The sequence below is a fragment of the Mesoplodon bidens genome, assembly GCF_964165515.1.
Source record: "Mesoplodon bidens genome assembly, chromosome: 2".
Taxonomy (NCBI): domain Eukaryota; kingdom Metazoa; phylum Chordata; class Mammalia; order Artiodactyla; family Ziphiidae; genus Mesoplodon; species Mesoplodon bidens.
In genome coordinates, this window is record NC_138177.1 from 156,878,149 (window position 1) to 156,901,747 (window position 23,599).

The 23,599-nt window shown below is 38.7% G+C and overlaps 1 pseudogene across 1 annotated transcript; it reads left to right on the forward strand.

The window, feature by feature from the left end:
• The first annotated feature begins 21,358 nt into the window (after positions 1-21,358).
• LOC308612630 (large ribosomal subunit protein eL18-like) lies at positions 21,359-22,077 on the forward strand (annotated as a pseudogene). The gene has a single exon. The product of its transcript is annotated as a large ribosomal subunit protein eL18-like (transcript).
• The last annotated feature ends 1,522 nt before the right edge of the window (positions 22,078-23,599 follow it).

The window sequence follows — 23,599 nt, forward strand, 5'->3', positions numbered from 1 at the left end:
ATCTTGGATATTAATCCTTTGTCAGTTGCTTCATTTGCAAATATTTTCTCCCATTCTGAGAGTTGTCTTTTGATCTTGTTTTTGGTTTCCTTTGCTGTGCAAAAGCTTTTAAGTTTCATTAGGTCCCATTTGTTTATTTTTGTTTTTCTTTCCATTTCTCTAGGAGGTGGGTCAAAAAGTATCTTGCTGTGATTTATATCATAGAGTGTTCTGCCTATGTTTTCCTCTAAGAGTTTGACAGTATCTGGCCTTACATATAGGTCTTTAATCCATTTTGAGCTTATTTTTGTATATGGTGTTAGGGAGTGTTCTAATCTCATACTTTTACATGTAGCTGTCCAGTTTTCCCAGCACCACTTATTGAAGAGGCTGTCTTTTCTCCACTGTATATTCTTGCCTCCTTTATCAAAGATAAGGTGACCATATGTGCGTGGGTTTATCTCCGGCCTTTCTATCCTGTTCCATTGATCTATATTTCTGTTTTTGTGCCAGTACCATACTGTCTTGATTACTGTAGCTTTGTAGTATCGTCTGAAGTCAGGGAGCTTGATTCCTCCAGCTCCATTTTTCATTCTCAAGATTGCTTTAGCTATTCTGGGTCTTTTGTGTTTCCATACAAATTGTGAAATTTTTTGTTCTAGTTCTGTGAAAAATGCCAGTGAAATTAAGAAAACACTCCCATTTACCATTGCAACAAAAAGAATAAAATATCTAGGAATAAACCTACCTAAGGAGACCTGTATGCAGAAAATTATAAGACACTGATGAAAGAAATTAAAGATGATACAAATAGATGGAGAGATATACCATGTTCTTGGATTGGAAGAATCAACATTGTGAAAATGACTCTACTACCCAAAGCAATCTACAGATTCAATGCAATCCCTATCAAACTACCACTGGCATTTTCCCAGCACACTTTTGGGTCAGCTTTGCCAAGGGAGCTTCAATTATCTCCAAGCTCTACAGAACTTCACCTCTAAAGCACATTTGCAAGGGATAAATGGTGGGTTTGAAGGAGATGCAAAGCAATAGTCTTCTACATAACCCTCAGGTCAAAGAGGAAATCACAATGGAAATAGAAAAATATTTTGATTTGAACAGGAATGAAAAATTGGAACAAATCAAAACTTGGGGGAAGGCAGTTGAAAGAATACTCAGGTATTCTTAACTTGGGGAAAGAATTCAGGGACCCTGTGAACTTGGTCAGGAAAAAAATATTTATTTTAAATAACCTGGAGCAGAAATTTAGCATTTCTTTCCATTTAAGAATATAGGCAGCAGATTGCAATTGTATTAGTGGTACTGTATTTGTGATGCCACCAATAGATGTCACAGATAATGAATCAACACTCTCCATCAATTTAAGGATCCAGGCAATTTATTTTCTCTGCCTAGCTCTCACAATGTGCACTCAGGCTTGCCTAAACACATGGACACAAATGGCAACAGTTTATGTTTTTTATTGCTTTATGAGCTATGTTGGCATAAGTACTGAAGAAAGATGCCTAGAATTTTGCCAAAGAAGTGGCATGGGCAGGATTTTCAGGTTGCCATGCATGGAAATGTCCACGGGTGTATCTTGCAAAGAGGTCAATTTACTAGACTCTTACAGAAGTCTGAAAAGGTATCAGATCCACTATCAGTATTATTTATGTTAAAAAACCCTTTTTATTTTGAATAGTTAAGATTCACAGGAAGTTGCAAGGATGGTAGAGAGAGGTCTAGTGAACCCTTCACCCAGTTTCCCCCATTGTTTACACCTTATGTAAATATCAAAACCAGGATATTGACATTGATAGTGTGTATATAGTTCAATGTAATTTTTATCACGTGTAGCTTTTTTTTTTTAAGGTGTTGGGGGAAGTTTATTAATTAATTAATTTATTTTTGCTGTGTTGGGTCTTCGTTTCTGTGCAAGGGCTTTCTCTAGTTGTAGCAAGCGGGGGCCACTCTTCATCGTGGTACACGGGCCTCTCACTATCGCGGCCTCTCTTGTTGCGGAGCACAGGCTCCAGACGCGCAGGCTCAATAGTTGTGGCTCACGGGCCTAGTTGCTCCGCAGCATGTGGGATCCTCCCAGACCAGGGCTCAAACCCGTGTCCCCTGCATTAGCAGGCAGATTCCCAACCACTGTGCCACCAGGGAAGCCCAATCACGTGTAGCTTTGTGTAACCACTACCACAATCAAGATACAGAACTATTCCATCACCACAAAGATCTCCATCATGCTACCCCTTTATAATCATGCCCTGATTGTGACCGTCTCTACCCTCTGGCAATCACTGACCTATCCTCCTTCTTTATAATTTTGTAATTGCAATAACATTATATAAATGGAATCTTCCAGTATGAGACTTTTGAGATTGGCTCTTTTCACTTAGATAATGTCCTTGAGATCCATCCAACTTGTTGCATGTATCAATAATTTATTCCTTTTTAACATAATATTTCACGGTATAGACATACCCTTTTGTTTAATCATTCTCTGATTGTAGGACATTTTGGTTGTTTCCAGTTTTTGACGATGAACAACTGTGTACATGTTTTGTGTGGACACATTTTTGTCCCCCTTAGTTTATTCATATTTGAAGTTTAGGAATATTTTTTAATGCATGCTGAGAAAACAGTAATATTCCAAACTTATAAGTTGCTATCTGGTAAGGATGTTGGGAAAGGCTTTGACATACAGATATGTTGTTTGCAATATTTTCTCTGAGTCTGTGGCTTATCTTTTTTTCCTCTTAACATTTTCTTTTTAAGGCAAATTTTATAATCTTGATGAAGTCCAATTTATTAACTTTTTTCTTTGATGGATCATGCTTTTGTGTCGTGTCTAAGAACTCTTCACTGACCCACCAGATCCAGAAGATTTTCTCCTATGTTTTCATTTAAAAGCTTTTATAGTTTCATGTTTTAAGTCTATGATACATGTGATTTAATTTTTTATACAAAGTGCTCAGTTTAGGTCAAGGTTTATTGTTTTGCTGGTGAATATCCAATTGTCCCAACATCATTTGTTGAAAAGACTATTGTATTCATTTTTTAGCCTGTTAATATGGTGAATTACATTGATTGATTTTCAAATATTGAACCAATCTTGCATCCCTGGAATAAACTTCACTTGATCGTGGTATACAATTCCTTTTATGTAGTACTTCACATATTTTACAACTCTTTCCTTTAGTGCATGCACATTTAGGATTACTATATCTTCTTGGTGGATTGACCCTTTTATCATTATATAATGTCTATCTCTGTCTCTCATAATTTGCTTTGCTCTGAGTATACTTTATCTGTTATTGATATAGCCATTTCTACTTTCTTTTGATTAAAGTTTTCATGATATACCTTTTTCCATCTTTCGAAGTGAATTTCCTATAGATATCATATAGTTGGATCATTTTTTTAACGTGTTCTTGCTAATCTCCATCTTTTACTTGGTATATTTAGATAATTTATAATTAATATAATTATTAATATGTTAGGGCTTAAGCCTGCCATTTTATTTATTTATTTTTGTTTTCTGTTCATTTTCTCTTGCTTTTTTGTTTCCTTGTTTTCTTTTTCCTGCCCTCCTGTGTGTTACTTGAGCATTTTTAAGAATTAATTTTGAATCATCTATGCTATTTTGAGTGTATATCTTTGTATAATTTTTTTAAAGTGGTGGCTCTAGGTACCACATTATGTATATATAACTTATCACAGTCCACTGGTGTCAACATTTGTCAGTATGAGTGATGCGTAGAGAGTGATAATTCTCTTTGTATCCCCCCACTCTCCCCCATATATAATATAATTGTCTTAAAATTTTTCTCTAAATTTGGTGATTCGCACTGTATGACTTTCACTTCACCATCAAATGTAACTTAGAAAATTCAAGAAAAAGAATGTCATATTTTTACTCTTTTCATTGTTCTTTTTTCCCCTGATGTTCCAAGATACATTATTTTATTGTTTCATTTCTGTATTTCCTTATTGTCTAATCTCCAAGTCATTTTTTAAGGGTATATCTGTTGACTATAGATTTTCTTAATTTTCTTTCATCTGATAATATCTTGATATCTTCTTCATTTCTGAAGGATATTTTTGCTGGATGTAGGTTCCTAGTTTGATATCTCTTTTCTTTCAGCACTATGAAAAATTATGCCATTTTCTTCTGGCCTCCATGGTTTCTGATGAGAAATCACTGTCATTCAAATTTTTTCACCCCTATAGATAAGGTTTTTCTTTTCTCGGTTTCGAGATTTTTTTTTTTTTATCTTTAGCTTACAGAAATTTGACTATAATGTATCTTGGTGTGGATTTCTTTGGGTTTTTCCTGTTTGAGGTTGCAGCTTCTTAAATTTGTATGTTTGTGTCTTTTGCCTAATTCAGGAAATTTCAGTCATTGTTTCTTTGAATATTTTTTTTCAGCCCACCTACTTTTCCTTCTCCTTCTACGACTCTGATAACATGAAAGTTAGATCTTTTACTAAAATTCCACAGTACCCTGAGCTTATGTTCCTTTTTTATTTATTTATATTTGGTTTATTTTCTCTGTTGTTCAGATCTGGTAATTTCTATTGTTTTGCAAGTTCACTGGCTTTTTCCTCTGTTCTTTCAATTCCATTATTGTGCCAATCCACTGAATTTAAAAATTTTAGTTATTGTATTTTTCAGTTCTAAAATTTCCATTTTGTTCTTCTTTATATGTTCTATTTACTTGCTGAGTTTTTTGTTTTTTTACAAAATTCGTTTGAAATGCGTTTGTAATTGTTTGTTGAAACATTGTTATGATGATGGCTGCTATAAAATCCTTGTCAGATGATTCTAACATCTGTTATCTCAGTGTTGGCATCTGTTGATTATCTTTCTCATTCAAGTTGAAATTTTCCTGGTTCTTGGTATGATGAGTGATTTTTTAATTGAAACGTGGACATTTTGGGTAGGTTGTTATGAGAGTCTGGATCTTATTTCAATGATGTATTTTAGCTGGCTTCATCTGACACAGCTCTAGTGGGGGGAAGAGAGTACTATATTGTTACTGTGGTGAGGATGAAAGTTCAGGTTTCCCATTCAACATACATTGACATCATAGTGGGGGAAGGACTACTTGTTACCATGGTGTGGGGGTGGGAGTACAGGCTCCCCACAAGGTCTTTACTGATACCACCTCGGCTGGAAGAGGTAGAAGTGCCTCGTTTCTGCTCCCCATGTGGCCTCCACTAACGTGATGTGGTGGTGATGGTGATGGTCAGGGTGGTGGTAGAGAGGCCTCATTAATTCTGGATGGTGGTGAAAGTTTTGACTCTTCACTAGGTCTCTCTGACACCAACTCTGCAGGAAGGTGGAGGAGCACCTTGATACAGCTGGGTGGGGGCAGAAGTCCAGGCTGCCCATGTTATCTCCACTGACACAGCATAGTGTGGGGGCGAAGGTTCCAACTTAGTGAGGGTGAAGGCTCCAGTTCTCCACTTGACCTTTTCTGACACCACCCAGAGGGGGATAGGAGAGGGTTGAACCCCTCATTATCACCTGATGAGGATGAAAGTCTAGGCTCCCCACTCATCCTTTGCTGGTGGGTGTGGGAATGGGGCTAAACTTTTTCTTTGATGTTTGGTTGGAGTAGAGCAGTTATTCTCTAGTTTTCTGCCTTGCTAGGCTGACCTTTCTTGATCCTTTGTCTAAAGAGAGTAGACTTTTCTCAAGGTTTCTTTTATCTTCACCCATTGACATTACCAGGCTGCCAGCTTCTCCAACACCCAGTGGGTTATATGAAGCAAAAAGAAAATCCAGGGAGTTCACCTGAGTCATTCCTTGGGTCCTGAAGTCCCTATCCAGCTTGTCATCTTCTCTCCACCTTTCAGAATCTTATGTTTGTTTTGCATATAATGTCCAGGGTTTCTATACTTAACAGGAGGGATAGGGAAAAGTATGTCTACACCATCTTTCTGGAAGCAGAAGTCTAATCTCACTTACTAAGACAATGACTGAAGAAAGGAAGAAAAAATCAGATCAAGTTTTTTTGCAGATGTTAGGGCATTTTGATTACTTTGCCCTAAAGCTATGTCAGCAACTTGGAGAACCAGTTTGCCTGAAGTTCTGAGCATCCCCATAATTAATTCCAGGCCTTGGTGTGATTATTAATAGAGTACCTCCATAGTTTGGCCTTACAGATTTTGATTGAGTAGGTTCAACCTTGAAAAAAGAAACTTGCTCAATAAGCTGGTTTTGCAAGTCACTTTATCATGAAGGGGGAAAAACATTCAGCTCCTTGATGTTTTCACACTAGGTTGTTTTTTTTTTTTTTTTTTTTTTGGCTGCATTGGGTCTTCACTGCTGTGTGCAGGCTTTCTCTATTTGCGGTGAGCGGGGGCTACTCTTTGTTGCAGTGTGTGTGTTTCTCATTGCAGTGGCTTCTCTTGTTGCAGATCATGGGCTCCAGGCATGTGGTCTTCAATAGTTGTAGCACGTGGGCTCAGTAGTTACGGCACGTGGGCCCTAGAGCACGCGGGCTTCAGTAGTTGTGCTTTGTGGGCTCAGTAGTTGCGACATGCACACACTAGGTTTTGATGTCTCAGAAACACTGACCATCAGCTCTCCTTGCAAAACTGGCATATGATAGTGAGTTAGGACAAACTTTTCAAGGCACTCTCCACAAGATAAGTATTCAAACCACTCCTTATTACAAAATTTACCCATTTTGCTTCCCCACTGAGAACACTAAGGAATCAAGAGGCAGACCCTTTGAGGGGAAGCACTACCATAATTGAGGCAATGGTTCTGCCTCATTCAGGATGTGTCTGAGCCCGCTTCTGCCACTTCTGCAATTGTGCAGAATTTTACCTCCATCTGTTCATTTTCTCCAGCTGATACCGTGGTTTGCTCAGAAGCTCATATTATCTTGTTAAAATTTTCTTAACCAGTTATTTCATGTCAGGAAATTTGCACTGAACATCTTATAGGCATCATCGTTATAAACATTGTGAACAAAGACCAATAAAATGCCCTAAACATCAACATCTGTTCAGTCACATGACTTTAAGTTAAAGAACCCACTTTACCTTGGTCTCCTGACTGGCTGCTCAAACATGCTTTTTAGAACACATTAAAATGCATTATTTGGGACTTCCCTGGTGGTGCAGTGGTTAAGACTCTGCACTCCCAATGTAGCAGGCCTGGGTTCCATCCCTGGTCAAGGAACTAGATCCCACATGCATGCCGCAACTAAGAGTTCACATGCCACAACTAAGGAGCTGGCAAGTCACAACTAAAGAGCTCGTGAGCCACACCTAAGGAGCCCACCTGCCACAACTAAGAACCTGCACAACCAAATAAATAAATAAAATATTAGAAAAATAAAATGTATTATTTTACAGTTCAGTCTATAAGGGCATTTTTTCTGGCTTGGCTGCCTCTTTTGACACAAAACCTTCAGTCATATCTACAGTCCCTCATCTTCTCTCCCCCTCCCCAATTACGTGGGCTTTTCCTTTCAGGGTGATCTTAACAAAAATGTGATATACATAACATAAAATTTACCATTTTAGCCTTCTTTTAAGTGTACATTTCATGGCATTAAGTACATTCACATTGTTGTGCAACCATCATCATCCTCCATCTCCAGAAATTTTTCATCTTCCCTAACTGAAAATCTATACCCAATTAAACAATAAATCTCAATCCCTCTGTCCTCCCAGCCCCTAATAACCACCATTCTACTTTCTGTGTCTATGAATTTGACTACTCCAGGTACCTCATATGAGTGAAATCATGCATTATTTGTCCTTTTGAAACTGGCTTATTTCACTTAGCATGTCTTCAAGGTTCATCCATGTTGTAGCATGTGAAAAGATTTCCTTCCTTTTTACTGAGCTCCTTTTTAAGTCTGAATAACATTCCATCATATGTATATACCACATTGTGTTTATCCATTCATCCATCAGTGGACACTTGTGTTTCTTCCACCTTTGTCTATTGTGAATAATGTTGTTATAGACAAGGTTGTACAACTATCTCTTTGAGACTTTGCTTTGAATTCTTTTGTTTATGTACTCAGAAGTGGAATTGCTGGATCATATGGTAATTCTATTTTTTTTTTTTTTTGAGGAACTACCATACTGTCTTCCACAGCAATGGCTCCAAAAGTATGGAACACTGCATGAATTTGTGTGTCATCTTGCACAGGGGCCATGCTAATTTTCTCTGTATTGTTCCAATTTCAGCATATGTGCTACCGGAGCAAGCACCCAAGGTGATTTTTAAACTGACCTTGAAGGAGGCTTTAGACACTTTTAAAATTTGCTTGATTGATTGTGCTTTTTCACCAGAGGGTCCCTTTTCTCTTTTTTCAAGTTGCAAAAAAAAAATCTGTCAATTATTATTTAAAATGTACCTGTGTGAATTTATTATTATTTTAAGTAACTTTGTCATTTCATAAAAGTAATATACCCTCATTTAAAAGTTGAAGCACTATAAAAAAGTTTTTTTTAAAAAAAAGCAACTAATCATCCCAAATCTTACTAGCCAGAAATAAGTAGTGTTAATACTTTAGATACTATTCCAACTCTCTCTCTCTGCATATGAGAGACAGAAAAAAATGGGTTGATAGAAATAATTTTATAGAAATGGGATTATACTGTACATATTATTATAAAATAAAAAATTAAAATTAATTTTATTTTAATTCAACAGAAAAAAAACTGAAGGGAAACTGAAGACATGCTAAGCTTCAGATAAATATTTCCTTACTCTGAGATATACAAGTTCCTAAAGTGCCTTTTAGATTAAGAAATGTATGGAAATCTTTAAAAGATGGGAGCCATTATGTAGATCTTACATAATCCTGTTTTTAAAATTTTGTGGACAGAAGTCTTATCACATTTTAGATAAGGTAATTAGCACCTCACACTTTCTCTCAACCTCTTCCCTCATCCCTTGATTTTAATTGTTTTACTATTTTTTCTTTGTCCAGATTTATAAAGTAGATATTATGGACCATTTACGTTATTGTTCAATATTTATATGAATTTGGTGCTCACCATGGGGCTTTTTCAAAGTTGCCATCTCCATACTCTGTATTTTGATTCCTTCTTGTGTTCGTGAATTTCAACAGAGTATTTTATTCAGGAAGGATTCAGAGGTACTATACTCCTTGAGTTTTCTCATGTTAGAGAATGTCAGCTGATTGCCTTTATAGTTGAATGATAATTTGGCTGGGTATAATATTCTTATGCTTACACTTTTTCCCTCAGATTTTTCTTTTTTAGCTACCTCTCCATTTTTTTTGGCATTGAATTTGCTATGAGCAGTTGGAGGTGACCTGTTTTATCTCTCTGAATGCCTGAAGAGTTACTTATTCACCTTTGAAGTTCAATAATTTAACTAGATTGTGTCTCTGTTTGTATATTCTGTAACAGTTTTCCCCCTAGTATATGATATGCATTTTCAATCTGAAAATTTAGTTCTTTTATTTCAGGGATTTTTTTCTGTATTATATCTCTGAGTTAGCTCTATCTTACCTATGTTGGGTTCTTTATGTCATGGACAAAATCGTTCTTCTTTTGGTGCATTTTTGCTCTAAACTTTTTGGTTTTCTTCTCTTATTGTCCTGGGATGATTTTTTTCTTCATGTTATTAATTAAATTTTAAGCCCCATTCCTTCTTCTTTCTAATTTATTTGTTAGATTTCATACGTTGTTGTTTTGGTTCTTGATTTTTCCCCCCAGCTCCTCATTTTCCCTTTTCATCCAAATCTGCTATTTTATCTCATCTTTGAGCTCTTATTTTATTGATTCTTACTCTAATTAAGATCTGTAACACTCACCACTGATGGGAAATATGCTTTTATTTTTTTGAGTTATATTTTTTCCATGTTGAAGTGTCTGTCTGACTTTTGCTTACTTTGTCAGGATATTCAATATTTTACCATCATTTTTGTCTTTTCCTCTACCTTCCTCTTTTCTGCCTCCTCCCTCAGTTCCTCCTCTCTCTCCTAATCCTTCTTTTTGTAGCATGTTTGACTGTTAACTGTGCCATGTATTGATGGGCTCTTGCTTAATGTGGGCCACTACAGCCCTTCTGTTTTCTCTAACTCAGTGAGGATTAGTTGAAATAGTTATAGATTTAGGGAATTCTCTGGTGGTCCAGTGGTTAGGACTTGGCACTTTCACTGCTGAGGGCCCTGGTTCAATCCCTGGTTGGGGAACTAAGATCCCACAAGCCATGCAGTGTGGCAAAAAAAAAAAAAAAAAAAAGCTTTGTGGAAGGAGAGGGATAGACTGAGAGTTTGGGGTAGGTAGATGCAAACTATAACATTTAGAATCGATAAACAACAAATAAACAACAAAGTCCTACTGTATAACACAGGAAACTATATCCAATCTCCTGGGATAAATCATAATGGAAAAGAATGTATATATGTGTATAACTGAGTCACTTTGCTGTACAGCAGAGATTGGCATAGCATTGTAAATCAACTATATTACAATAAAAATAAATAAAAATAAACAATAGATTCATAGGAAATTGCAAAAATAACATATAGAGATCCTCTGTACCCCTCATCCAGGTTCTTTCAAAGACATGGTCATATGTAACTATATACAGTTCAATATCAAGACAAGAAAACCATTGTAACAAAACCATTGTTACAATCCACAGACCTTACTGAGAGTTTACCAGTTTTACATGGCCTCACTTATGTGTGTATATTTAGTTCTATACAAATTTATCACATGTATTATTCATATAACCACAGCTGCAATCATGATACAGAACTGTTCCATCACCACAAAGATCCTCTGTGCTCTCTTTTTCTTGTCCTATCCACTGTCCTGCCTACACCTCTCCCCCTCCCCAACCCCTAGCAACCACTAATCTGTTTCCTCTGTAATTTTGTGATTTGAGAATTTTGTATAAATGGAATCATACAGTATGTGACCTTTTGTGACTGGCTTTTCTTCTCACTCAGCATAATGCTCTCAAGATCCAACCAGGTTGTTGTGTGTGCTGACAGTCCCTTTCTTGTAGATTGCTAAGTAGTATTCCATGGTGTAGATGTGTGTTTAACCATTAGCTGATTGTAGGACATTTTGGTGGTGTCCAGTCTTTGGCTTTTACAAAAAACCTGCTGTGAACAATCAAGTACAGATTTTTATGTGGACATGAGTCTCATTTCTCTGACCTAAATGCCCAGGAGTGTGATTGCTGGGTCAAATGGTAAGTGTATGTTTAGTGCTTTAAGAGGCTGCCAAACTATTTTCCAGGATGGCTGTGACATTTTATATTCCCACTAGCAATGTATGAGAAATCCTCATCAGCATTTGGTGTTTGGTATTGTCACTAATTTTAAATTTAGCTTTCTTAATAGGTTGTACATTGGATTTAAAATGTCACTTCAAGAGTGATGGTTTCACACAGCTATTGCTCCAGGTTTTCCTGAAACAGAGATGCTAAACTTTAGGCTCAGTTGCAGTTCACAACAATAAAACTCAAGTTTAATATAGCTTTAGGCCATCCTGCACTTCCCCCCAATTGCTACTACATTGTGGTAACATCTTGATAATCCTCAAATCTTCATGGGGAACTTCAGCGGTTAGAACAAAGTTACCACAACCCTTGATGCTTTGGAGTTCTGAATTTTCCTCAGTATCTGGCTGGAATATTCCACTAATTTCAAGCTAATGCTCCAGCTTTCCTGTTTTGATCCATGATCCCATTTGAAGATATAACTTTTAAATCATTGTGTTATGAAATGATATAAGAAGAATGAAACCAAAGCCATATGATCCAGAATTTGGGGGTTCCCTGGGAATTCATTGCAGCAGGATATTGAAATACGCATATTCCCACATCTTGAAAATAAAATATTTAACAGAGTATATTTTTGTTAGGAAGTTAAATGATCTGTATAATTAACTTTTATGTGTTAAAGGTTAAAAAGAAAAGATGACAAATTTACTTTAAAACATCTAGGTATGCATTTTTCTGTGACCTTTGAGCAGATTCCACCCTATAGTTTTCATTTCTCTGGTATCCTGGGCTAGCCACGTGGGCCAGTGATGTCAGCGTTAACTGTGCTTTCTATGGTCTTTGCCCTTTCCCTGATGACTTAGCAATATCTAACCCTAATATTATTTTAACTATATATATATATAGATGTGGACCATTTTTAAAGTCTTTATTGAATTTGTTACAATATTGCTTCTGTTTAATGTTTTTTGGCTGTGAGGCATGTGGGATCCCAGCTCCCCAACCAGGGATTGAACCTGCACCCCCTGCATTGGAAAGCGAAGTCTTAACCATTGGACCACCAGGGAAGTCCCTGGAAAAACAAAAAGTACTTATTTTCTAGTCACTATCTACATAACACAAAAGGCTTCAATATCCAGTGTGTGCAGAGTGGGATGTGAATGAGAAGTGAGCTGACCCATCCTATGGAATTCTGGATGGCCCAGGATGAAAAGGCACTGGTTACTGAGCAGGCTAGGGGGGAGGGGTGGAATTACAAACTGGAGGATTTGTTGAGGATTCAATGTGGAATAAATCATTGAATCCTCTCCCCAAGCCCTATTTCCCACTTCTGTGTACATAGTGCCAGTACACAGAAGTCTCCAAGGACTATTTGGAGAAATTAAACCCAAGAAATTTGGAACTGAGGTTCAGCAAAATTAACTGAAGGTTTACAGGTGAAATAATTCTACCATCAGCCTTACCTCTCTCTGCTTAGTGTGCAGACCAGCTTAATCCCCAACAAGGTAGGAAAGAAGAAGTATTTTCTCTGGAGAAGCTGAATTGCCCTGGAGAAAAGACCTCCATGCACTGATTTGGGGAATCCACCCATGCAATGGCTAGCTTCCTTCCTCATCACCCTAATATAAGCCTTCCGTGCATGAATCTTGCCAGGTCTCTGAATTTTCAGTCAGTTTTTAAACACAGACAGATAATCAAATGTCACCAGACAAATGAGGAAAGCCTTCATCCTGAAAGAGAGAAACCAAAGTAAAAAGGCAAAACTGAATAAAGCAATCTGGGAGAAGCAGAGATAATATAGCAAATAGAAGAAAACTTCCAAAACTGCCACCAACCCAGTTCTAATAAATATTCTCAGAGAGCAATGAGAAGGTATTGCATCTCTAAAACAAGGACAAGATACTATAAAGATCTCATTGAAATAAAATGATAGTTCAAATAAAAATGGGTGGAAGACCAAGTCAAGGAAATAGGACAAAAAGCAGAACAAAAAGATAAAGTTTTGGAAAATATGAGGATGGTGAGAAAAAACATAAAGAATAAACCCTAAAAATCCCACCTCTGACTAAGAAGTCTCCAGGAAGGAAGAAGAGAAGAAACAGGGAAGGAAACAGAGGAAGAGCTGTATGAAAAAAATTTCCCAAATGAAGGATGCCAGCCTCCTGATTAAAAAGGCCCACCTCCTAAAGAGGACACATCAGAATGAGAGAAGGAAGACCCAAGTTAAGGCACATTATAGAGAGGTTTTAGAACCTGGGATTAGGAGATTCCCTAAAAGCTTCCAAATATAAAACAATACAAAAGAATTCATACACAAAGGACTAGGATCAGAATGACATCAGACTTCTCAGTAGCAACGTTGGGTACCAGAAAGCAGCTGAACAATAGCATCAAAAACTTTATGGAATATACTTTTCAACCAGGAGTTTTATACCTTGCCAGGCTATCAGTCCAGTGTGAGGGCAGAATTAAGACATCTTCAGCTATCCACAGACAACTTGCCTGCTTAAAACTCTTTCATAGAAAACATTGAGAAAATGTCCCAGCAAATCCTGAGTAATCCAAAAGAGGAGATGTCATGGCATCCAGGAAATAAGGGATTCAATTCAGGAAAGCACTGAAGAGAAAGAAGGTACAGGCTGACAGCAGGGAGGACCACCAGCTGGGAGTGGAGGAGGAGGTTGGAGATGAGTATGTGGAAAGAATTAAGAATACGCATATGGAAAATTTTGCAAGTGAAAGTAATAATTTTTAAAAACTACCGAAAAGCCTGTACATGAAAGGATATGTAATTGTACACTGCTCAGCTCTGCAGTGAATCCACAAATAATTTGCATTGTGATCATAGTGTTGCAAACCCTTACATTGGTGAGAAGTCTTTCCTTTGCAAGTAAATGAAAACTCAAAGTGGCTTAAGCCATAAAGGGAATTACAGTATTTTGCCCACATGATTGGCAACTTAGAAGGTAGTTTAGGCTCCAGATGAGGTTTGATCCAGGGGCTCTCTAAAATCTTTAATTTCCATCATTCCCCTTGGCAATATCTATTCAAAGTAACACCGGCTTTCCTCATGGGTGCAAGGTAGCTTCCAATACCTTCTAGGGGTTTCTAGGGTTCAGTCCATCAGGGAGAGAATGGTTCCCTAGAGGCTTCTGCAGAAAAACAAGGAAATTCTATCCCAGTTTCCTCCAGAAAGCATCTCATTGGTCAATATTGGGTTACATGCTTTCTCTTGATCAATCACTGTAGCTTGGGGGATGGGCTTTAGCCAATCAGGGCCCAACCCTGTAGCCAGAGATCATGTCAGTTTCCAAGGAAAGTGGTGACTGTGTAGGGGAACAGTGGGCATCCAAATGGAAATCAAGGTACAGTTAAAAGAGGAAAGAGAACGGAGGTTATGTTGTCAACAAACAGCAAATGATTATTTTACAACACCAATTATTTAACTAAAAATTGTGAAATAGCTGGAGGGGACCATACAGATTGGTGGAATAAAGGAGCCAAACCAACATCTATCATAATTTAAAATCAATAGAGGATGTCTGAAATTTATGGATCAATAGATAACAGTTTAAACATATTATTCAGACACGTGGATGGAGCTAGTAGAAAAAACAACTGCGAGAGTTATGAAGAGTTATAAGTCACTACATCTGGGCAGCTAGTCTGGGGATGGGGTGGAATAGGGCAGGGCACTATGATTTTTCATGAGAAGCTTTTTGTATGATTTGATTTTAAAACTATGCTCAAATGCATTACTTTGATTAAACATTTAAAAAATCTCCAAGCTGTCATGAAAAAAACATGAAATTATATGAAATGGAAAAGCAGGAGGTTGCCGACTTTGCCTTGTGAAAAAGACATGTAAAAGTGCAAAAATTCAAAATGGCACCCCCAGCCATTTTTAAGTTAAATCCACATGCCATGGATGTGTGCAGTGTTCTGTGATTTCCTGCACCTCTAGCACACTGCTACATATCCCCGGGGAAGGAAAGAATATGCCCTAGTTTGAGAAGTATAGATTAAGACACATCAGGACAAAGAATCTGAAAGGTTTTAAAAAGGAAAAACTCATACTTTACCCTAGAGGAACACCAAGGTCAGGTACCCTGTGAGCGTAACACAATACAACAACACAAAGAAGAGGCTAAAAAGATGCTGGCTTTGGGGTGTTGTCAAGAGCTCTGCCTTGGCACTCTTCTTTCAGTGTGGGCTAAACTCTGTTACATTGTCCTTCCTTTTGTCACAGACAGTTTCACTTCTTGTATTGTTTCTCCTTAGACCATACATGCTGCTCCAGCAACGCTCAAAGGCCCTTTCTTTAGTTTGTGTCACCAGCCTGATCGAAAACTGTTCATTCCTCCTGGGACCCTGGACCCAGCAGGGTAGCATCATGTAAAGAGCCATATCTGGAGCACAGGGGCGCACTCATACAGGATCTCCCCCTTGGGAAGACTTAGGTGTGAAAGGACAGACCACAAAGACAGAGAGTAGTTTAGGCACGACAGTCTTTCCCGGCTGCTGTGTTTGATAACCTCCAAATTATAAAGGCAAACCCCATTATTGATGACAAAGAGTGACCAGATAGGGTTCAGTTTTAAAAGCGAGTGACTTTCTGTTTCAACAAGGGGAGACTTGTATATAAATCTGAGCGCAAATTACGTCCAAATTTAAGACAAATCCTTTCATGGGACTTTCGGTTTCACAGCTATAAGGCAAAACATTCTTTGCTGAAATGGCATCTTGGGAGCAGTGAGGAATTCAGCTGCTCTTCACGATGGTGTTAAGGCTATGTCTTCACTTTGGGTTGAGTTAGCGTGTCTGCAGATCACGGGAAGCAGAGACCGAAAGTCTTCCTCCCCCCACCCACACCACCTTGGCCCCCTCTTGCTGGACCCCAGAGGAGACTAGGATGGGGGTGAGGATCTTAACTAATGTAGGGAAGATAGAGACAAACAATTCTGTGGTGGAAGGGGAGCTGGTGGTTCCAGTGATGCAGTCCAATGGAGCCCAAGGAGGGAGATAGCCCTCTGCACTGTAATTCCCTTTTGCTCCCCCTAAGGCTTCAGTAAAATTTTGTTAAATGTTACCATCTGGTTTACAATCTGGTTTCTGTGCTTGGGGGGAATTTGGGATGGGACTTTTAAGACAGCGGACATAATCCAGAGAAATGCAACACAGGAATGAAGGAACAAGGTGACCAGAAGTCAGAGAGCTGCTTAATGTTCTAGCAACAACCAGGGTTGCCTTGAGGGGACATGGGACCTGGGACATGGAAGTATTCCTCAGGGATTTTCAGAGATCGTTGGGGAGAGAACCTGAGAAAGTGTGAGCCTTTCTTACAGTGAAGCTGCTTGGGGACTCAGACTATCACTACCTAGATCTTCAGGGGAAGGATGACTTTTGGAAGGCTGTAGAACTTGGGAGCATGGAGGGCTTATTTTTAAGGCCTTGAGTATAGTTGTGGGACAAACTAATGTCTTAACCATTTGTTTCTCTAGTTCAGTATTTTCCCAAATTCTTAATGGAGAGCCATATAGCCAATGAAGGATATGAAAGACCACAACCCACACAAATGCAGGTACAGCATTTCAATGCAGCAGGTTATCTGTATTGTACCCAATACTGCAATTGGACATACTCACTGAGCCAGTTCAAACTGGACAATTCCCACGAGCTCAAGCCTCATTCCCAACATTTCAGCTTTAATCCCTGACCTGCTTAAGTTTGAACTCCTTCATATTACATTCACTAGCTTCCACCCCCAAATTATTACCAGCAATTCTCACTGACTCCTGGGAAAACCTTGGAGTCCTTTTGTAAGGGGGTGGGGGGGAACAGAAGCAGAAAACCACAGAGAATTAGAGAAAAGCAACCAACCTTTCCTTCTTTCTAAATAAATATCATTTCAGTTAGAATATCAGATTCTTTGCATAAGCCAGACGTTTAATGCCCACTTTGGAATTTTGCATTCTGTGTGGACGGCACACCCCTCTCACAGCATGGCAGGTAAGATATTTGTTTACTGGTAAAAATTCAAAACCCACAGAAAAAACCAAACTCACACAAAAGTTTTGATTCAAATTGCCATTGTGAAATAAGAAAACCCTGAGCTAAGGATTGCATCCAATTAGAATTATGTTAATGGAACCCCAAATTTGTCTCCCCGATTTCATTGATTGAATCCCCAAGTTTTCACCCATCATTTTGCTAATACACGGAATGCTGGCCCCAGAGAGGGCTGAGTTTTCAGGGAAGGGGCCCCAGCCACCTGGAACCCTCACAGCAGGGAGCCCCTCCCTGGTGGCTTCTGAGCAGCTGCTCTGAGCGCCAGGAGGAGAGGGGTTCCACGGGGGGCTGGGGAAGCCCTTAGCAGATGGTGTTTCTTCTTTCCCTCTCTTGTTTAGAGCAGAGATTCCCCCGGGGTTACCGGCTCCTGACAGCAGCTGAGCTTTGGAACTTGATCTCCTCTTTTCTCTCTGGCCCTCTAGTCCACAAAGTCTCGGCTCTCTTGTGGCTAAAAAATTTATGAGCCTAGTCCAGGCGTTCAGTGGGAGGTGGGAACTTACAACATTCCAGAACTGCCTTTGGTATCAGAGAGCCTGACTCAACTGTTTATCCTCTGTATGACCTTGTGCAAATGATTCCAACTTGTACCTGAAATGCGGGGGTAACACAGTCCTAGCTCACAGGTGATGATTAATGAGGTGATGTGTGTGTAGCTCTTGGCACACTGCCTGGCACAATGGTGGGCCTCCAATAAATTACAGTTATTAATATCACTTCCTGCTGGGAAGTAAGGAAACGGGAAATCATTTAGCTGAGTCTAAAATATAAAATCAGTACTTTCATATAAAAGTTAATTAATGATAGCAGTTGTTAGGCCAAGGCCCTGTTGGCTTTCATTTTTGGCTTGTCCTAGAGCAGAAACAGAACAAAACAAAAAAAAAAACCCAAGACTGAATTGTGTAAGAACGTATTAACTTCCAGTTAATCAATACATAACTAAGGTATTCTTTGAAGCAGGCCTGAGAGGCAAAGTAGACATTTGTCTGACAGACAAGGGGCTAGTCAGGATGGCAAATATGTAGCTGATATCCTGTACTCCCCTCCACTTCCTGTCCTTGTTGCATATCCCCTGCCTAGGGCAGACATCTTCAATCAATCATAGCATCTTATCTTGCTAAACCTGGATTCTGCCTTATGATAGTTTTCCTTCTTTCGTTTTTCTGTAGTAAAGTATTTTAAAGCAAATCTTGAATATTGCATTATAATCCTGCAGGATACATTTCTTTAAAAAATAGATGTTTTCTTACATAACAACAAGGCATTATCTCACCTAACAAAATTAACAACAAAAAAGATCCTTTGTATTGTCTAATACCAAGTTCATAATAAAATTTCCCTGATTGTCTCGAAATATTTAGGATTATGTTTAACGCAGCTGTGGACCAATAGTCAGAGTTTTTAAAGCATGAGTCAGAAGCATCTGCAGGCTGCCCTTTGAGGAATGGAGAGGAGGGGTTTCTCCTACCGCTGGCTGGCTTTGCGCTTTCAGAGGCTTGTTTCTGGGGGTGGGAGCATCTATGGTCTATCTTCCTCTCTGAGGATTGCTAGTTCCTTGAATCCTTTGTTCTGCCAGGAAGCAAGGAGGCCTTCTAATAAATAGGACTCTGGAACTCTGGGGTCCCTAGGTTTTCCAGGGATGACCCTAGCTGATCAGGCCCTGCTGTGAGTGGTGATACTAGTAGGGGATTGTGGGGGTCCTCAGCTCCCAGGAAGTTGCTGATCCTACCCTGGAGGGCTGGTCATGGGAGTTAGATCTCCCTCTGCTCAGGCTGTCTCAAGTTATCTATCTGTCCACTCTGTACCCCAGGGAGCAGGTGTTCTGTGTGCTTTGGAATCAACTGCCGGTGTGCCAGCAGGGACTGGCATGGATTTTCCATTTCCTGTGCACGTCTGCGAGGAGATTAGAGACTCAATTTCAGGATGCCTGGGCCTGCACAAAGGCAGTGACAATGGCTATTGTCTGGGAAATGGTCTACTGTGGAGATGGGGTAGGGAGGCAGCAAATTAGGGACTGTTGATTCCTTCCCTGGGGAGCTGAGACTGTGCTCTGGCAGACAAAGGTCTGATTTAGCACAGGACACACTGAAGTCAGAGAGAACGTCCTGGGAGGAGCCATAGAGGATCTCCACTGAGACCCTTGGTCCTCAGGGTCTTGCTGAGGTCAGGGGCTCAGGTGGCAGGACAGGAATAGGAGCAGGGCAGCCTAATCAGGCGTTGCAGGGGTTCCTGGGAAACTCTGGGATGGAAAAAGAGATCTGAGGGTTTGTACGTTGACTTCCCATTCTTCATGACACTGCCTTAGCCCTTCTAGGGGGAGTAGGACATAGATTTTTCTTGTTTCTCTCTCTTTTTTGTTTCTTTCCCTCCTCTCTCATTCCCTTTCTTTTATGTCCTCATTCATTCATTTATTCACTCATTTATCCAATGTCAACTGTCAAGGGTCTTCCTATATGTCAGCCACTGTGCCCAGGGCTTAGGATAAGATGGTGGAAAAGACAGACATGGTCCCTGCCCTCATGAGATTTACAGGTTAGGGGAGAGATGGACACCAACTGAGATAACACATAGATAAACTCAATGGTTACAAGTTGTAGTAAGGATTATGAGGTAAATAAAAGGGCTGAGATAGGACATTACACTGTGTTCTACCTACTAGTGGTGTCTGTTAAGCTCTGACCAGCTCCCTGCCCTTGTCCCTTGCTTCCCTCACAGGTATGATTTCTTACCTTCCTCTGTGACCATTGGCTCTGTGTTGAGCCAGCTGCCAGGGCTCCTCCCTGATTGCAGGCAGGAGGGATTTCAGAGCTCTGGGACAACACTCTGGGACTCTGACTGCAGCTAATGTCTTGACCTGGAGCCCCAGACCTGTTTCTGTGCCAGAGAACCTGTCTTTTTAAAAAAATTTCTAGGTTTTTATGGAGATATAATTTACACACAGTGAAACACACGGACCTTTAGTTCTGTCCATTTTTGCTTCATGTGTTCGTAAGCTCTGTTATTAGATGCACACAGATTTGGGATTGTTCTGTCTTCTTGATTATTTGACTCTTTTTATCATATGAAAATTTCCTCCTTTCCTCTAGTGGTATTCCTTGTCTTGAATCTACTTCAACTGATATTAATATACCCTTTCATTTAATTAGTGCATCTTTTCACTTTTAACCTCTCTGTGTTTATATTATTATTTATTTTTATTTAAGAATTTTTTTCCAGCTTCATCAAATTTTAATATTTTGCAGAACCTGCCTTACCTTTCTCTAGCTATATTCATTTTTTTCTGGACCATTTGAGAGTAGATTACATACATTAGGTTCTTTACCCCTTTAATGTTTCAGTATGCATTTCATAAGAACAAGAATATCCTCTTACATCACCCAAAAAGTTAGCAATTTTAGAACATTTAACACTAATACAATATTTTAATCTAATCTACAGTCATTACTGCAATTGCCCCAAATCTTTTTAAAAAGTTTTTATTGGAGTATAATTGATTTACAATGTTGTGTTATTTTCTGCTCTACAGCAAAGTGCATCATTTATACATATATATATATCAACTCTTTTTAAGATTCTTTTCCCATATAGGTCATTATAGAGAACTGAGTAGAGTTCCCTGTGCTATACAGTAGGTCCTTATTAGTTATCTATTTTATATGCAGTTGTGTGTATATGTCCATCCAAATCTCCCAGTTTATCCCTCCCCTCTCTGTGTTTTTATACTTAAAGTGTGTGTCTTATTATAAAAGGATATAATTGGGTCTTGCTCTTTTATTGTCGGATAATTTCTGCCTTTTAATTGAAGTGTTTAGTTCATTTACATTTAATATAATTATTGATTTGGTTGGATTGAAAGTACCATTTTGCCATTAGATATCTGTTTTTCTACTTTGTTATTTTAAAATTTTCTTCCCTCCTTTCCTTTTACTTTTGGGTTCTTGAGAATTTTTAGTATTCTATTTTTATCTCATCAAGTTTTTTAAAAAAATCTACATCTCTTGTTAAATGATTGTTCTAGCTCTATCTTTCTGGACCTGGCTAAGGAGGAAGAGCTATCATGGGAGTTGACATCCAGCACAACAAGGACTGAAAGTTTCCACGCAAGGAGACCAAGAGCCAGGACATCTACCTAAGGCTGTTGGTCAAGCTGTACAGGTTTCTGGCCAGATGAACCAACTTCACCTTCAATCAAGTTGTACTGAAGAGGTTGTTCATGAGTCACACCAACTGGCCACCTCTGTCCCTTTCCCGGATGATTTGGAAGATGAAGCTTCCTGGCCAGGAAGGCAAAAGAGCTGTGGTTGTGGGGACTATAACCGATGATGTGCATGTCCAGGAGGTGCCCAAACTGAAGGTGTGTGCTCTTCGAGTGAGCAGCTGAGCCTGGAGCTGCATCCTCAAGGCCGGGGGCAAGATCCTCACCTTTGACAAGTTGGCCCTGGACTCCCCCAAGGGCTGTGGCACTGTCCTCCTCTCTGGTCCTCACAAGGGCCGAAAGGTGTACAGGCATTTCAGCAAGGCCCCAGGAACCCCGCATAGCCACACCAAATCCTATGTACACTCCAAGGGCCGGAAATTTGAGCATGCCAGAGGCCGATGGGCTAGCCGTGGCTACAAAAACTAACCCCAGATCCTACTGTGTTATTAAAAAGATTTTGGATGGTAAAAAAAAAAAAAAAAAAAAAAGATTGTTCTAGGAATTGTAATATACATTCTTAAATTATCAAAGTATACCTTGAGTTAATATTATTCCCCTTCACATACAGTGTAAGAATCTTACAACAGTAGATTTTAATTTCCTCCCTCTTTTGTTCTATTTTTGATATTTATTTTTATTTTTACATATGTTAACTCCCACAATGTAGTATCATTTTTTGCTCTAAACAGTAGTTTTTCTTTTAAAGAAATTAAGAATTAAGAAAAGTCTTTAACACTGACTCATATTTATTACTATTTCTGGCGTACTTTATTCCCTGATGGGGATCCTAGTTTCCATCTGGTACCATTTCTCTTCAACCTAAAGAACTTCCTTTAACATTTCTTATAATGTAGATCAGCTAGTGATGAATTCTCCCAGCTTTGGCTTATTTAAAAATGTCTCTATTTCACCTTAATTTTTGAAGGATTTTTTTTCTGAATATAGGCTTTTAGGGTGATAGTTTTTTTTTTTTTCTAGCACTTTAAGTTCTCCTTGCCTTCTAACTTGTGTCTAGTGGTAAATCAGTGATAAGTCATATATTTTTATCTCATTCTCCTATCTGTAGGCATTTTTGCAGGGGAGAGGGGGCTGCTTTTCTCTTTTTTTTTTCTGAAATTTTGTTATGTGCTTTGATGGTGTTGTGTGTGTTTGTGTGTGTGTTTACACTGCTTGGGGTTTGTTGAACTTCTTGGATTTGTGGGTGGACATATTCATGATATATGAAACTTTTTCAGTATTTTCAAAAATTAATATATTTATTTTTAGAGCAATTTTAGGTTCACAGCAAACTTGAGCAGAAAGTCCAGAGTTTCCACATATCCCTTCTTATCATACACACACAACCTCCTTCACCATCAACATTCTGCATCAGTGTGGTTTATTTATTACAGTTAATGACCAACATTAACACTCTGTGACCTAAATCACAGCAAGATCTTTTTTGACCCACCTCCTAGAGTAATGAAAATAAAAACAAAATTAAACAAATTGAACCTAATTAAACTCAAAAGCTTTTCCACAGTAAAGGAAACCATAAACAAAATGAAAAGAAAACAAACAGAATGGGAGAAAATATTTGCAAATGAAGTGACTGACAAGGGATTAATGTCCAAAATATACAAACAGCTCATGCAGCTCAATAACAAAAAAACAAACAACCCAATCAAAAAATGGGCTAAATAGACATTTCTCCAAAGAAGACATACAGATGGCCAAAAAGCACATGAAAATATACTCAACATCACCAATTATTAGAGAAATGCAAATCAAAACTTCAATGAGGTATCATCTCACACCACTCAGAATGGCCATCATTAAAAAAATCTACAAACAGTAAATACTGAAGAGGGTGTGGAGAAAAGGGAACCCTCCTACACTGTTGGTGGGAAAGTAAACTGATACATGAATGTAAACTGATACTATGGAGAACAGTATGGAGGTTCCTTAAAAAACTAAAAATAGAGCTACCAGATGATCTAGCAATCCCATTCCTGGGCATATACCTGGAGAAAACCATAATTCAAAAAGATACCTGCACCCCAATATTCATTACAGCACTATTTATAATAGAAAGGGCATGAAAGCAACCTAAATGTCCAT